This window comes from Capra hircus, chromosome 4, assembly GCF_001704415.2.
Source record: "Capra hircus breed San Clemente chromosome 4, ASM170441v1, whole genome shotgun sequence".
Classification (NCBI taxonomy): Eukaryota; Metazoa; Chordata; class Mammalia; order Artiodactyla; family Bovidae; genus Capra; species Capra hircus.
The window spans coordinates 10,034,731-10,048,729 of record NC_030811.1 but is presented as its reverse complement, the minus strand read 5'-3'; the positions used below and the strand labels follow the sequence as shown (position 1 = coordinate 10,048,729).

The window sequence follows — 13,999 nt, the reverse complement described above, 5'->3', positions numbered from 1 at the left end:
GTTTCTCTAAGTATGAGAATAAGCCTACTTGAGAACAGTCATCTTGTTTATCTTGTTTCTTGCTGTATCCCCCAAGGTCCTATAGAGATTCCTGGAATATAGTAGATGACCAATAAATATTGGTAAACAAATCAGCAAACTGAAAAATAATTGAGGCAAACATTTTATTTGTAATTATCTAAAAGAAGAAATAGAAGCTTAAGAGCTATACTGACTTGCAGTATAGCTTGCAGTACAGCTTCCAGACTTAAACTGAGTCTGTAGCCAGCCACAGAATTCAAGACCTGGGACTCCTGCACCAGGGTATTTCTCCCCTCTCCATCACAATGTGATAATGAGCGACTACTCAGAGATAGAAGTCTTGAACTAGACCCCTGCTTCTTTAATCTTCCATGGCTGTTCATTGGGAGTTAGAGCTACATGTTTTTTAAGTCTCTCAATAAATATTTGATGAGCAGATGAAAGCCAGACAAGATGTCTTATGAGTGAATAAACTGGACTTACTGATGTGAAAAAAAAGTAACCCAAGAGCTAAACTGGTTTTTTTCCCAAATCATATTTAACATGATGGGCTTTTGGCTAACAATTTTCATTGCTGTCAGAAAGTGGATCACAATAGTCAGCTGGAAAGCTATTGATAATCCTGATTCATCTAAACGACAGTGGAATATCTTTGGCCATGAATGACCTTGCTGAATGCTTAAGGCAAGTTTTGATCTATTTCCGTCTAGATGGGTAGGCAAAAAGCTATAACGCAAATTTATGGCATAGAGTTTATAGGATATGAGGGCTTTATAGTGTTCTATTTACTATTGCTTTCCTGATTCTGGTTTTCACACCCAGCGGGCAGGATCATATTTCCTCCCTCTTGGGTCTTTGGTCTACCATTGAGAAATACTGTGAGCAAATGATCATGACGCTTCTTTGGTTATATCTTCATTGTCTAAATCCTCTTAGCATGGGAGAATCACTAGAGGAACTTGTCACAATCCAGATTGTCGGGCCCCACTCCTAGAAGTTCAGAATGCAGGATGCTATGAAACTGAAGAATTCTAAACTTAAGGTGATTCTGAAGCAAGGTATCTGAGGAACAGAACTCTAGGTCTAACTTAGCCAATTTGCATGAGTATTATATTCTTTTTTATATTTATTTATTTTTAATTGATTGATGATTGCTGTTCAATATTGGTTTATTTCTACCATACAGCAACATGAATTAGCCATAGGAATACATATGTCCCCTCCATCTCAAACCTCCTTCCCACCTTCTACCCTTCCCTACCCTTCTGAGTTGTTACAGAGCCCCTGTTTGAGTTCCCTGGGTCATACAGCAAATTTCCCCTGGCTATCTATTTCACATAGGGTAGTGTGTATGCTTCCCTGCTCCATTCATCTCTAGATTCTTTTTGAAAAACAACATCAGCCACTGACAAGTGAGATGGGTAAGAAATAGCTACTCTCAGAAAGTTTTTCCACCATGGAACAGTGAAAGGAAGCCCCAGTCAGGGTCTGGCACACATATTGTTGTCGCCGTTTAGTTGCTAACTCGTGTCTGATTATTTTGCAAACTTGTGGACTGTAGCCTGCCAGGGTCCTCTGTCCATGGGATTTTCAAGGCAAGAATACTAGAGAGGGTTGCCATTTCCCTCTCCAGGAGATCTTCCCAACCCAGGGATTGAACCTATGTCTCCTACATTGGCAGGCGGATTATCTACAGCTGGGCCACCAGGGAAGCCCCTGGTGCCCATATAGACATTTATTTTAAAATACAACACTGTTAATGCAAACTCATTTGTCAGGCCCCTGAAGTCCTCGCCCTCTGACTTGCCTTCTCTTGAATAAACTGTCCTCTTCGGGCAGCTGTAGCAATATTTTAGAGGCAGAATTCAGCTACACTCAGAGCCAGTGGCAGGCAACAGAAAGCTCCTGAGCTAATAGTTGGCACAGATTCACTGATCCAGAATCTAGGACCATCTCCGCAGCTTCGGGCCACAGACCTCGCTGGAGTCTTATCCCACTTCTACACAGTAAAAGATGTTTTGCCAAAGTACATATCCTTAATATCTTTAATTTCACCACTGAGATCTCTTTCCTAACATTAACCTATCACTTACGCTAATTGACAAACCACCATTTTTACAAATAAAAACTCAACTTGACTTTCAGAAACTGATGACAGGAATAGTTAGCAGCAATCCTGGAGCAGTCACGTCTGGAGTGGCTGCAGTGTTTTTGAGAGCATGCTTATGACCACCTCTGGCATGTGGCTGCCTGATTAGAATGCTAGCTGCCTCGGTAACTTAAAACACGCACACACAAATTCATGCTGTCTGTGCTGAAAATTTAAAGTCGCAGATGTTGTAATGATGATGTCTTAAGGAATATTAGTCTGGTGGAAAGGAGAATTGACTTTGTTCTACAATGGAAGCTTTGAATCATACACACCTCATTTGGAGCCATAGCTTCACTTAGTTTATAGGTCATTTTAACAATTTATCTTACCTTCTTTATCTATTAAAATGCAATAGAATCTGTTCTGTGAACATTACACAGCATCATCTGTTAAATACAAGGTCTGACCCCAGGGAATGCTAAATGCTGACTGCCTTTCTAATTCACCTGGGGTCTTTTTTAAACTCACTCAATACAGCCCTTTCCAAGGAAAATTTCAGATTTCAGATCATGTGTTTATCTCAGGTCTCTTACCAACTGCTTGACTACTCAAAGCATTTTTTCCTCCTTAGTCAGTAAAAATCAAATTGCTTTCCTGCTGGGTGAAAGCCTTAAGTGAAGGCATCCTGCCCTTAAACATGTCCACAGTTTGCTTAATTTGAAGTTAAGTCCTATCTACGCAGCTGCTTCTGCCACTAGAGGATGTCAGAACCCCCCAGCGTGGAGCTCTCTGTCTCCATGCCTGCTCCCTGCTCGTCCTAGGAAAGCTCTTAGTTCTCCTCTGTAACACTCTCAATCAGACGTTTAAGCTCGGAGAATTATCTCGCCTTGTTCTTTCTTGGGAATAAACAGAAAAAGAAAGATTATTCACTTGGGATATTTCCTCAAAGAAAGTTATTTTAGCTGATTTAGCTTTTTTCTCTATCTGCTAGCTTGAATTCCCTTTCAGAACACTTCATTAGTTTTAATAATCAAAAGAATTATAAACAAAATAATTCAACTTATTATTGACTGCTTACCTGATAATTGGCTTTCTGATACAGGCCAAGGCTCATGGTCATGAGAGAGTAGAAAGATTTTTAAATTCAAAAACTTTTTTTTTAGGTTTGGTATTTTGATTATCCCTGTGTTTTAATTTGAAAGGAAATGAAGCCAAAGGAGCTGTGGAGCAAAGAGGAGATATAAGAAAGTTCCAGAGATAATCTATTCGGAAAGGGAGTTCTAAGGAATGCATTGATGGTGGCAGCTCTCAAAAGTATCAGACCAGGTGAAAGTGGCAAGAGAAAAGCGGGGAGCGATGGGATTGGGGGCTGGCTGGAGTCTGATTGGAATAGAATTCATAAAGTGTAATGAAAGGGCACATTCCCTCCCAGTTACAAATCTAAGCTCATTAGTGTATACATGTCTGTGTACACATATGCATGCGTGCTAAGTCACTTAGGTCATGTCTAACTCTTTGGAATCCTGTGGACTGTAGCCCACCAGGCTCCTCTGGCCGTGGGATTCTCCTGGCAAGAATACTGGATGGGTTGCCATGCTCTCCTCCAGGGGATCTTCCTGACCCAAGGATCAAACAGACAAATCTCCTCTGTCTGCTGCATGCGGGCAGGTTCTTTACCACTGGTGCCACCTGGGAAGCCCCATGCATATAACCTTTTACTCCTCATTGAAATAGAGCATGAATTCTAAGTAGCTATTAGGCTGATATGTAAATATGTTACCCACCAGGGTTCTTAGACGCCTCAGTCAGGAGAAATTGATCAGACGCCAAATAGGAAATTCAGGCAAGGTTTTATGGGAGCCCCTGCTGCATCAGGTCGGAGTTAGGAAAAAACAACAGGCTCTTTTGCTGGCTTGCTTATGGAAGTGAGGCAAGCTGGTTCCTTACAAGGGGAGAGGGTAGGGGTGTGTCCAGGGGTCAGGGCGAGAGGTGGCTCCGGTGTTTTGCCCACCCCTTTGGTGGTGGCCAGTGCAGGGGACATGTGCAGTTCCCTGCCTTAGCTCCAAAATTCTGTTTTTCTTCCAACACCCTGTTTTGCTCTCAGCTCTTCAGAAGTGGTAGGGTGTTTTGTTTTGTTTTGTTTTGTTTGTCTTTTTGTATCTTCTTGTCATAAATTTGCCCTAACTGCAAATGCACAGAGTAATTTTTAGTCCCTAATAGTTTCTTTGTATTGCGTTCCTCAAGGAGACCTTAGTCCAGATGTGAGCATTGCAGCACTGCAGCAAAGTGTCCCAGGCTGCAGGGCTTACCTGTCTCAAATATAAACCTACATAAAGCAGTTCTCACTGAAGCAAATGAAAGGCTTGTTTCCAGTTCTGCTGTTCACTGGCTGTTATTATGGGAAAATGCCACCAGCCGCACACGCTCTTGAGTGTCTAAATGTTTCCTAAATGATCTGCTAGTCACTCAGTCATACCCAACTCTTTGCGACCTCACGGAGTATAGCCTTCCAGGCTCCTTTGTCCATGGAATTCTCCAGGCAAGGATACTGGAGTGGGTTGCCATTTTGTTCTCCAGGGGATCCTCCCAACCCAGTGATCAAACCTGGGTCTCTCGCATTGCAGGCAGATTCTTTACCTTACCATCTGTGCCACCGGGGAAGTCCTTAGTGATCTGAAACATACCACAACTTAGTCATGAAAGGCTTCCCACATGGTTTCTCAGGAATTCCCGGGTTGACCCATCTGTCACCAGACTATGTGCAGGACCATTCTGTTGAGGATCTAGTTTTCCTTCCTGTGAAAGGCCAGCTGTTGTTGCACCTATGAGAAAGTCTATTGTTCGGAGGTGTTTTTTCTAGCCCCTTTTTGCTACTTTCCACAAGAAATGGAGGAAGAACTGTTTTGTCAAATGATATGATATATTGGGGGCGGGGAGGGTCTTCCCAGGTCGCTCAGTGGTAAAGAATCCTCCTACCAAGAGAGGATATGCAGAAGACTCAGGTTCAATCCCTGGGTCAGGAGGATCCCCTGGAGGAGGAAATGGCAACCCACTCCAGTATTCTTGCCTGGAGAACCCCATGGACAGAGGAGCCTGGCGGGCTGCAGTCTGTGGGGTTATAAAGAGTCAGGCACAACTGAGCATGTGTACACGCACAAGTTAGATGACGTTCTTTTCAGTAGTTGGGAAAGTGAATCTTAAACTTCTTTGTATTAAGTTTCCAAGTCTACTTGTAACAAAGTTCAAACTGGATGGCTTAAAATAGCAGAAGTTTATTCCCTCACAGTTTTGGAGGCTAGAAGTCTGAAGCCATGGTTTAGTAGAGCCCAAGGATCAGCCGAGCCTGATTTTCTCTAAAGGCTCCAGGGAAGAGTATTTTTTGGCTTCTCCTACCTTCTAGGAATTTCAGGCAATCCTTGGTTTCCCTTGGTCTTGTGGATGCATTGTTTCAATCCCTGCCTCCATCTTTAACAAACCACTACTCACTGTTTCTTTGTGTCCAGGTTCCCCTCTTCTTTTAAGGACACTGTTCATCAGACTGGGGCTCTATTGGGTGACCGTTACTGCCCCATTTAACTTGATTACATCTGCAAGGACCCTATTCCCCCATGGACAGCAGAGCCTGGAAAGCTAGAGTGAATGGGGTTGCAAAGAGTCAGACACGACTGAGCAACTAAGCACATAGAATTTTAAGGAAATCAATAGAAAATATTTCTGAACACATTCCCTGACCACACTAAGTTATGGTGAGTGAGAACTCATCTCTGATAAATGTTAGAAAGCTTTGTGCAAATAAAACAGAAGTGCAAATGATATGAAAAGCAACTGTTGTTTTGTAAGTGTATCCCGCAAGAAATAATTGGAGAGGATAAGAGCATACAGTTTAGACTTTGCAATAATCGGGATTCTCCAGAGAAACAGACAATAGAACATAACAATATGTATTTTATATATATATAATGTCTGAGAGGGAGAGAGAAGATTTATTATAGGAATAGGCTCCCAGGGTTATGGAGACCAGAAGTCTCACAATCCAGTGTCTGCAAGCTAGAGAACCAGGAATACGAGTGTGCAATTCATTAGAGTCCAGAGACCTGAGACCCTGGGGGTCCAGTGATTTAACTCCTAGTCTCAAAGGCTGATGGTATAAGTCCCAAAGTCTAATCCAACATCCAAGGGCAGGAGAATATAGATATCTCAGGTCAAGAAAAGAGAGAGAGAATTTGCCCTTCCTCTGTCTTTTTGTTCTATTGGGCTCTCAACAGACTATATGATGTCCACCCACTCTGATGAGAGCCATCATCCATACTTAGTCTACTGATTCCAATGCTAATCTCTTTTGGAGACACCCTCACAGACACACCCAGAAATAATGTTTTACCAGTTATCTGGCCATCCCTTAACCCACTCAAGTTGACACATAAAGTAGTTATCACAGACTTGGGGTTAGCAAACTCTCGGGGCAGGACCATATGTAAAGACAAGGTGCAAGGTGATGGGGGGTGGGGGCAGGGAGAGTTTACCCACTCTGCTTAGCTGATCTGGAAGTTTTCAGAAATATAGGAATTTGGAATTTGACCTTGATTTGTAGTATGATGAGAGCTATGACTACCAACGAAATGAAGATAGTAGACTCTGGCTGTAGATAATACTCATGCTGGAAATAAAACAGTCACACACATACAAAAGAGGACCATGAAAAGAAGATGAATTCCCGCAGTTTTTTCATTCCTCATTAGAGTTTAAATGACCTTTCCAAAATTGCACATATTTAAGAAGAAGTTGTCATCCTAATGGCATGCTGTACTGGTCTTGGAATTTTGTATAATGTGTATCTACCGAGCCATAAAATAGAAGTGTAGAATCATGAAGATATCATAAAGTGTTCCCATAGAGTTGTTTATCTTAAAACAACCAGGAAAATTCGGAAGAACATGCTTGACACCCATCGCTATGTATCTGGTCTCTTCCTGGAGTAAGGCAGTTCCTATCTTTGAAATATAAATACTGGGTACCTGTGCTGTTTTGCACATTAAGTGTTTTCACAAGAAATGCCTTCAAAGAAAACATACGTGATATTACTTTGGGAATTGAAATCCTTCAACTTTGTTATTAGATCAATGTTCAATTTTCTCTTAACTAGTTGAAATAATAGTAAATCTTCTCTTTTTCTGGCCTGCTTCTCCAAATCCTTGGTTATCTTTAAGGACTTTCTTTCCAAAGATGCATTTATCTTTCTGTTATAGAACAGGGATCTACATTTATTCATTTATACCTAAAGAGACCATGGAGTCCTTCATATAACTCAGGTTTATGCTAGATGCTGGTGACCTATTGATACGAAAAGGAGACAGAATCTCTAGCCTCATGGGATTTATAGTTTTTGCTCTCATATTACTATGTGTCTCTTTATAAAGTTATCATTTTACTTTATTTGTATAATTCTCTTGTTAATGTATACCTACTCTAAGCCCTATCTGTTTTGCTCTTAAGACCTTTCAACTGATTGGATGAGGGTTACATCATCAAGGATCATCTATTTCATTTAAAGTCAGTTGAATGTGGATGTTACATCACATTTGCAAAACACCTTCACAATAGCACCGAGATGAGCGTTTGATCGAATAACTGGGTATTAATGGCAACGCACTCCAGTGTTCTTGCCTGGGGAATCCTGTGGACAGAGGAGCCTGGTGGGCTGCTGTCCATAGGGTTGCATAGAGTCAGACACGACTGAAGCAACTTAGCAGCAGTAGAGTCTATCTGTGTTGGCAAAACTGTCACAAAGTACTTTTATGTGTCCTGGATTCTAGACTTGAGGCATCAAATAAAAATTTAATCAGATGTCTGGTTTAATGTACAGATAAAAGAATACAAGAAACACCTTTTGCAATCTTCTGATTATGATTTCTAAGTCTTCTACATGAATATTTTTCTATTTTGTCTCATTTTATGCTTTCTAATGTTATAGCTCTTATTCCCTCTCTTTTCAATGATTTTACTAAGATAAAATTTACATATGCTAAAATCCACGTATTTTAAGTGTGCAGTTCCATGAATTTATATGGTAGTTAGCCATCAGCACAGTCTAGCTTTTAAATAATTTCCCCAATCGTTCCTCAAATTTCGCTTCTGTCCCCCTGCAGTCAATTCTCACTTCTATCCTGTCCCGGGCAAACACTGTTCTGTTTCTTTGTCCCTATAACATTTTTTTTTTTGTCATTGTTGATTTTTGTTTGCTTTTTGACTCTTCTCTGGTTTACTCTTCTCCTTGGAGACTTTACCCTTGTCTCACCTCCTGCAGGAGGACAGCCAGACCCTCTCCTTTCCTCTCTACCAGAGATGCTATTCTCCACCTCTCCTCGTGGTGTCTTCCTTCACCTCAGGTGCCATCTCCTCACTTCAGGCTTCCTCTGCCAAATTATGTTAAAATGTAATCTTCTACATGGTCCTTCCATAAGACCTTCCTTCAGTTCAGTTCAGTTGCTCAGTTGTGTCCGACTCTTTGTGACCCCATGAATCGCAGCACGCCAGGCTTCCCTGTCCATCACCAACTCCCAGAGTTCATTCAAACTCACGTCCATTGAGTTGGTGATGCCATCCAGCCATCTCATTCTCAGTTGTCCTCTTCTACTCCTGCCCCCAATCCCTCCCAGCATCAGAGTCTTTTCTAGTGAGTCAGCTCTTCACATGAGGTGGCCAAAGTACTGGAGTTTCAGCTTTAGCATCATTCCTTCCAAAGAAATCCCAGGGCTGATCTCCTTCGGAATGGATTGGTTGGATCTCCTTGCAGTCCAAGGGACTCTCAAGAGTCTTCTCCAACACCACAGTTCAAAAGCATCAATTCTTCAGTGCTCAGCCTTCTTCACAGTCCAACTCTCACATCCATACATGACCACTGGAAAAACCATAGCCTTAACTAGACGGACCTTTGTTGACAAAATAATGTCTCTGCTTTTCAATATACTATCTAGGTTGGTCATAACTTTTCTTCCAAGGAGTAAGCATCTTTTAATTTCATGGCTGCAATCACCATCTGCAGTGATTTTGGAGCCCCCAAAAATAAAGTCTGACACTGTTTCTACTGTTTCCCATCTACTTCCCATGAAGTGATAGAACCAGATGCCATGATCTTAGTTTTCTGAATGTTGAGCTTTAAGCCAGCCTTTTTACTCTCCTCTTTCACTTTTATCAAGAGGCTCTTTAGCTCCTCTTCACTTTCTGCCATAAGGGTAGTGTCATCTGCATATCTGAGGTTATTGATATTTCTCCCAGCAATCTTGATTCCAGCTTGTGCTTCTTCCAGTCAGCGTTTCTCATCATGTGCTTTCTTAGTATCAGACTTTATTTTGGAGGGCTCCAAAACCACTGCAGATGGTGACTGCAGCCATGAAATTAAAATACCCTTACTCCTTGGGAGAAAATTTATGACCAACCTAGATAGCATATTGAAAAGCAGAGACATTATTTTGCCAACAAAGGTCTGTCTAGTCAAAGCTATGGTTTTTCCAGTGGTCATGTATGGATGTGAGAGTTGGACTGTGAAGAAAGCTGAGCGCTGAAAAATTGATGCTTTTGAACTGTGGTGTTGGAGAAGACTCTTGAGGGTCCCTTGGACTGCAAGGAGATCCAACCAGTCCATTCTGAAGGAGATCAGTCCTGGGATTTCTTTGGAAGGAATGATTCTGAAGCTGAAACTCCAGTACTTTGGCCACCTCATGCAAAGAGTTGACTCATTGGAAAAGACCCTGATGCTGGGAGGGATTGGGGGCAGGAGGAGAAGGGGACAACAGAGGATGAGATCGCTGGATGGCATCACCAACTCGATGGACGTGAGACTGAGTGAACTCTGGGAGTTGGTGATGGACAGGGAGGCCTAGCATGCTGCAGTTCATGGGGTCACAAAGAGTCAGACACGACCGAGCACTGAACTGAACTGAACTCCTTATCAAATTCATTTTCTCCAAAATATGCTCCCTCACATTCTGTCCCCTACATCCTCCTGTCCCTAGCATCCCTGATTCATGTTGTCTCACTCTACTTTCTCCCTCCCCTCACATAAGACTTCATCACTTTCTAACATTCTACATCTTTCATTTTTTAATATATTGATTATTTATTATTAGAATCTCCACGAGGACATAAGCACTGATAAGACAAGGATATTGGTGTGTTTTTTTTTTCTTTCTAGTGTATGTCAAGCGTTTGGAAAAATAATGCCTGATGCTTAATAGTTATCATTGTGCATTTATTAATTGAATAAATTAATCAGCAGTCCCTTATGGGTACATTTAATGGTTACATGCAAAAAGGGCTAGAGAACTTCTGTCCTCATGTAGGGTATCAGCTTTTGGCACTTGCCTCTCCCTGCAGAGAATTTTAGGTAAAGAGTACCAATTGTGCTGGCAGAGAACAGCCGCTGGTATTCCAGTATTATATTTCATAGGTCTAACTTTTCAGGGTCTTAAAGATAAAATAATTTTTTTACATCAGATGAAATTTTTGTTATCTAGCATGCATACCAGTGTGTGGCTGGTGAGGAGTAAAGCTAGGATTCAAATAATTCTGTTTTCTAAATAGTTACTGAAACTGAGCATTGTCATTCATGCTATAGCGGTGTACATTCAGAAAAAAAAAAATATTTGCTTTCATTCCAATTGAGAGAAACTGGTGAAATTTTGGAGAGAATAAATTTGATAGTGGGTAAGGAAGGTCTTATGGAAGGGCCATGTAGAAGATTACTTTTTAAGATAATTTGGCGGGGGAATCCTGAATTGAAGAGATGGCACCTGAAGTGAGGAAACACGCCATGGGGAGAGGTGGAGAATAGCATCCCTGGTAGAGAGAAAAGGCAGTGTAAATACCACACAGATGTGAGAGCATAGAGGCCTTGGGAAAGGGGGCCACACAGCTCCAGGAATGTGAGCCTTCGAAGGCTGGACTGGGTAGGGTCTTTCACACCAGCAGTCTCCAGCCTTTTTGGCGCCAGGGACTGGTTTCATGGGAGATCATTTCTCTGTGGACAGGGAGGAGAGGAATAATTTGGGGATGAGTCAAGCGCATTACACTTACTGTGCATGTTATTAGTGTTTTTATTGTATCAGCTTCACCTCACATCATCAGACATTATATCCCCGGAGGTCAGGGAGTGAGGCGGGAGGCTGTTTGAGGATTGAATCACTGAATGGCGTAATTTAATCTAATCTCTGAGGCTGCTGTTTGGAAAAAAGACTCTAGCCAGATGAGAGAGCAGTGTAGTGAAAGCAGCAGACACTACTGCAATAACCCAGAAGATAGAAAGGAAGACAATCTAGTGGAGAAGTCCGATGCGGTCGAGTCTGAGTACATCGCTGGAAGTCAAGCCTGCAGGGCTTGCTGATGGGGGTTATGGGCCGTAATATACAGAACAGAGTCAAGATGACACCAGGCAGCCGGACCAAAAGCCTTGAGCTCACCCTTGCTTCTGCTCCACACTCCCCTTTTCCCTTCTGCGCTTTGTGGTCCACCTGGCAGCGTTTCCCTAAAGATTGTTTCTGATCCTGCATCAGAAAGTGCTGTTGGTGTTGGATCCATGCAGTAACCTGTCATCCCTCCTCCCCAAAATGGGACCGTGAATGAATCCCCCCAGCATTCACACACCACACACCACACACACACACACACACACGCACGCACGCACGCACACACACAGGCACACACACACGCTTTCACAGTTCCCTGCATCCTCTGTCTCCTCAGTGGGTTCTGAATTTGTTCTCAAAGCTCTCGAGCCTCGCCCTGATGCCTTTTATGCTGCACTACATCAGGGGTATAGCAAGAGTCAAGAATCGACGGATTTAAAACCAGACTTGGCCAACTAACATTACAGTCAATCTCTCTAACGTTAAATCAGTGCATTTATCACTCAGAAACAGGCAAATGGAGAACAGTGACTCAGAGCTAAGCAACTGCTATAAAATAAGTGGCCTTTAAACGTGTGAGTTTACATATAAACTTCTAGTGGATAGACTTCTAACTTGAAAGCATGCACTAGTCATAACCAGTTTTCTTGGTCTTCCTTCCATCCATGGTCTGACTATACTGAGCTTAGAGGGGGTTGAGAGATAAGTTATTTGTTGCCTTTTAAAAAATAAAATGAAAGTTAGCCATAACCTACATTTATATAGTATTGAGCATCATTTTAAATATTAAAATTAAAATATTATGCCTTTTATGCTGCATATTAAAATATTTGGATGCCCATCTTACTTTGTGCAATATCTGTCCGTTTAAAATACTAATTTAGTATGATTGGCAAGACTCATGTTTTTCCAACTAATAGTTTGTTAAATTGCAGAATGAGAAATGAGAACCTTAGGAATTCCTGTAATTTGTCAATAGGTTGATTTGGATTGGTTAACATTATATAATACCTGGAATTCATTTTTCTTTTATTGCTTTTAAATGCATTCATTAGTTTTTGTTTATATGTTTTTCCTGTGTGCTTTTATTATTTCACCCTGGTTCATTGTTACACAACATTGTTTTTCTCTTATTCAACTTCAAGGAGTTGGTCTTTCCTTATCTGTAGTGAATTGACCTAGAAATTTTCTCAGTTATTAATTTCTTTAAAAGAATTTGGTTGTTCAGAAACAACCACTTGCCATAAAAATCTTAGGTCAATATTTGCGATTCTAAGCAAATTATTTTCCCCACTTTAAAAAAATACATTTTTAAGCCATTTCTTTCCATTAGGAGAATATTAACATGAAAAGACATTTCTTTTTCAATCCAATTCCCAAAGAAATTTTGTTCATTTCAGTTTGTTTTCCAATTACATACATAAAAGAAAAGGGCACAGAAGAGGAAGGGAATTTCACAGTGAAACTGAATATATTAACCATATCAGAAACTGTTTCTCTGTTGGAGATAAGAAAGTATTCGTTGCATAGCCCCCAATTCCAAAGAGCTTTTTATACCTCCTAGAAGTAAACTGATGAGAACTATGATTTGGACTAATTATCATCAGAAATATTGTGGTATTCTACATCTCCTTGCCTTTTGCTGGCTCTTAAGACTCACTTGCCTTGGGAATATTCAGATTTAAGAGAGAATTATAAGTAGTTTTCCAAAGGAAAAAAAAATCATGAAATTATAAAAACGCTTTGACTTGCAGAAATTGTCTTAACCTTATGACTATTTATTGTTGTTACTCTGGAGTTTATTTTAAGGTCTTTTCCTCCTTATATTAATTTTGTTATTTTATAATCACTACGCTCAAAGAACATAATGTTTTGATTGTGGAAATAACACAGTTAACTCTATAAGTATATAAACTGAATATGATTTTTTTGTATGTCTCTTTTAGAAATTATTTTCTGTATCTAAAATGCTTTTAAGCTGAAAAAAATTTGCAGATTTTAAAAGTGTGATGACTTGTATGTCTCATGCAGATATGAGATACGTGCTTTAGGTTATTATTTGGAGAACATAATATTTCTACAGATTACCCTATCCTGTTGATTTTACAATGCTTTACCAAAAAAGAAAAAGGCATTTATACTTACTTTCATGAAAATAATGTGTCAATTCAGGTACTTCAAGAAACAGATGCTAAGGCAGAATTAGACACTGAAAGATATACTGAGCATAATGTCTCTAAAGGATAGGGTAAAAGAGGAAGTTGTTCAGTCCTTGTTTAGCTGCTAAGTCACGTCTGACTCTTCGCGACCCCATGGACTGTAGCCCATCAGGCTCCTCTGTCCATGGGATTCTCCAGGCAAGAATACTGGAGTGGGTTGCCATTTCCTTCTCCAGGGGATCTTCCTGACCCGAAAGAGGAAGAGGAGGTCTGATACCTGAGGAAAGAGTGAGGGAGAAAGAGGACTCTGTAGGCAGAGGACCAGG

At 40.9% G+C, this 13,999-nt stretch overlaps 1 protein-coding gene across 1 annotated transcript in view; it reads left to right on the top strand.

Annotated features, from left to right (window-relative positions):
* CNTNAP2 (contactin associated protein-like 2) overlaps positions 1-13,999 on the top strand; it is a 2,354,843-nt gene that overhangs the window by 1,249,027 nt on the left and 1,091,817 nt on the right. The window lies entirely within an intron of this gene.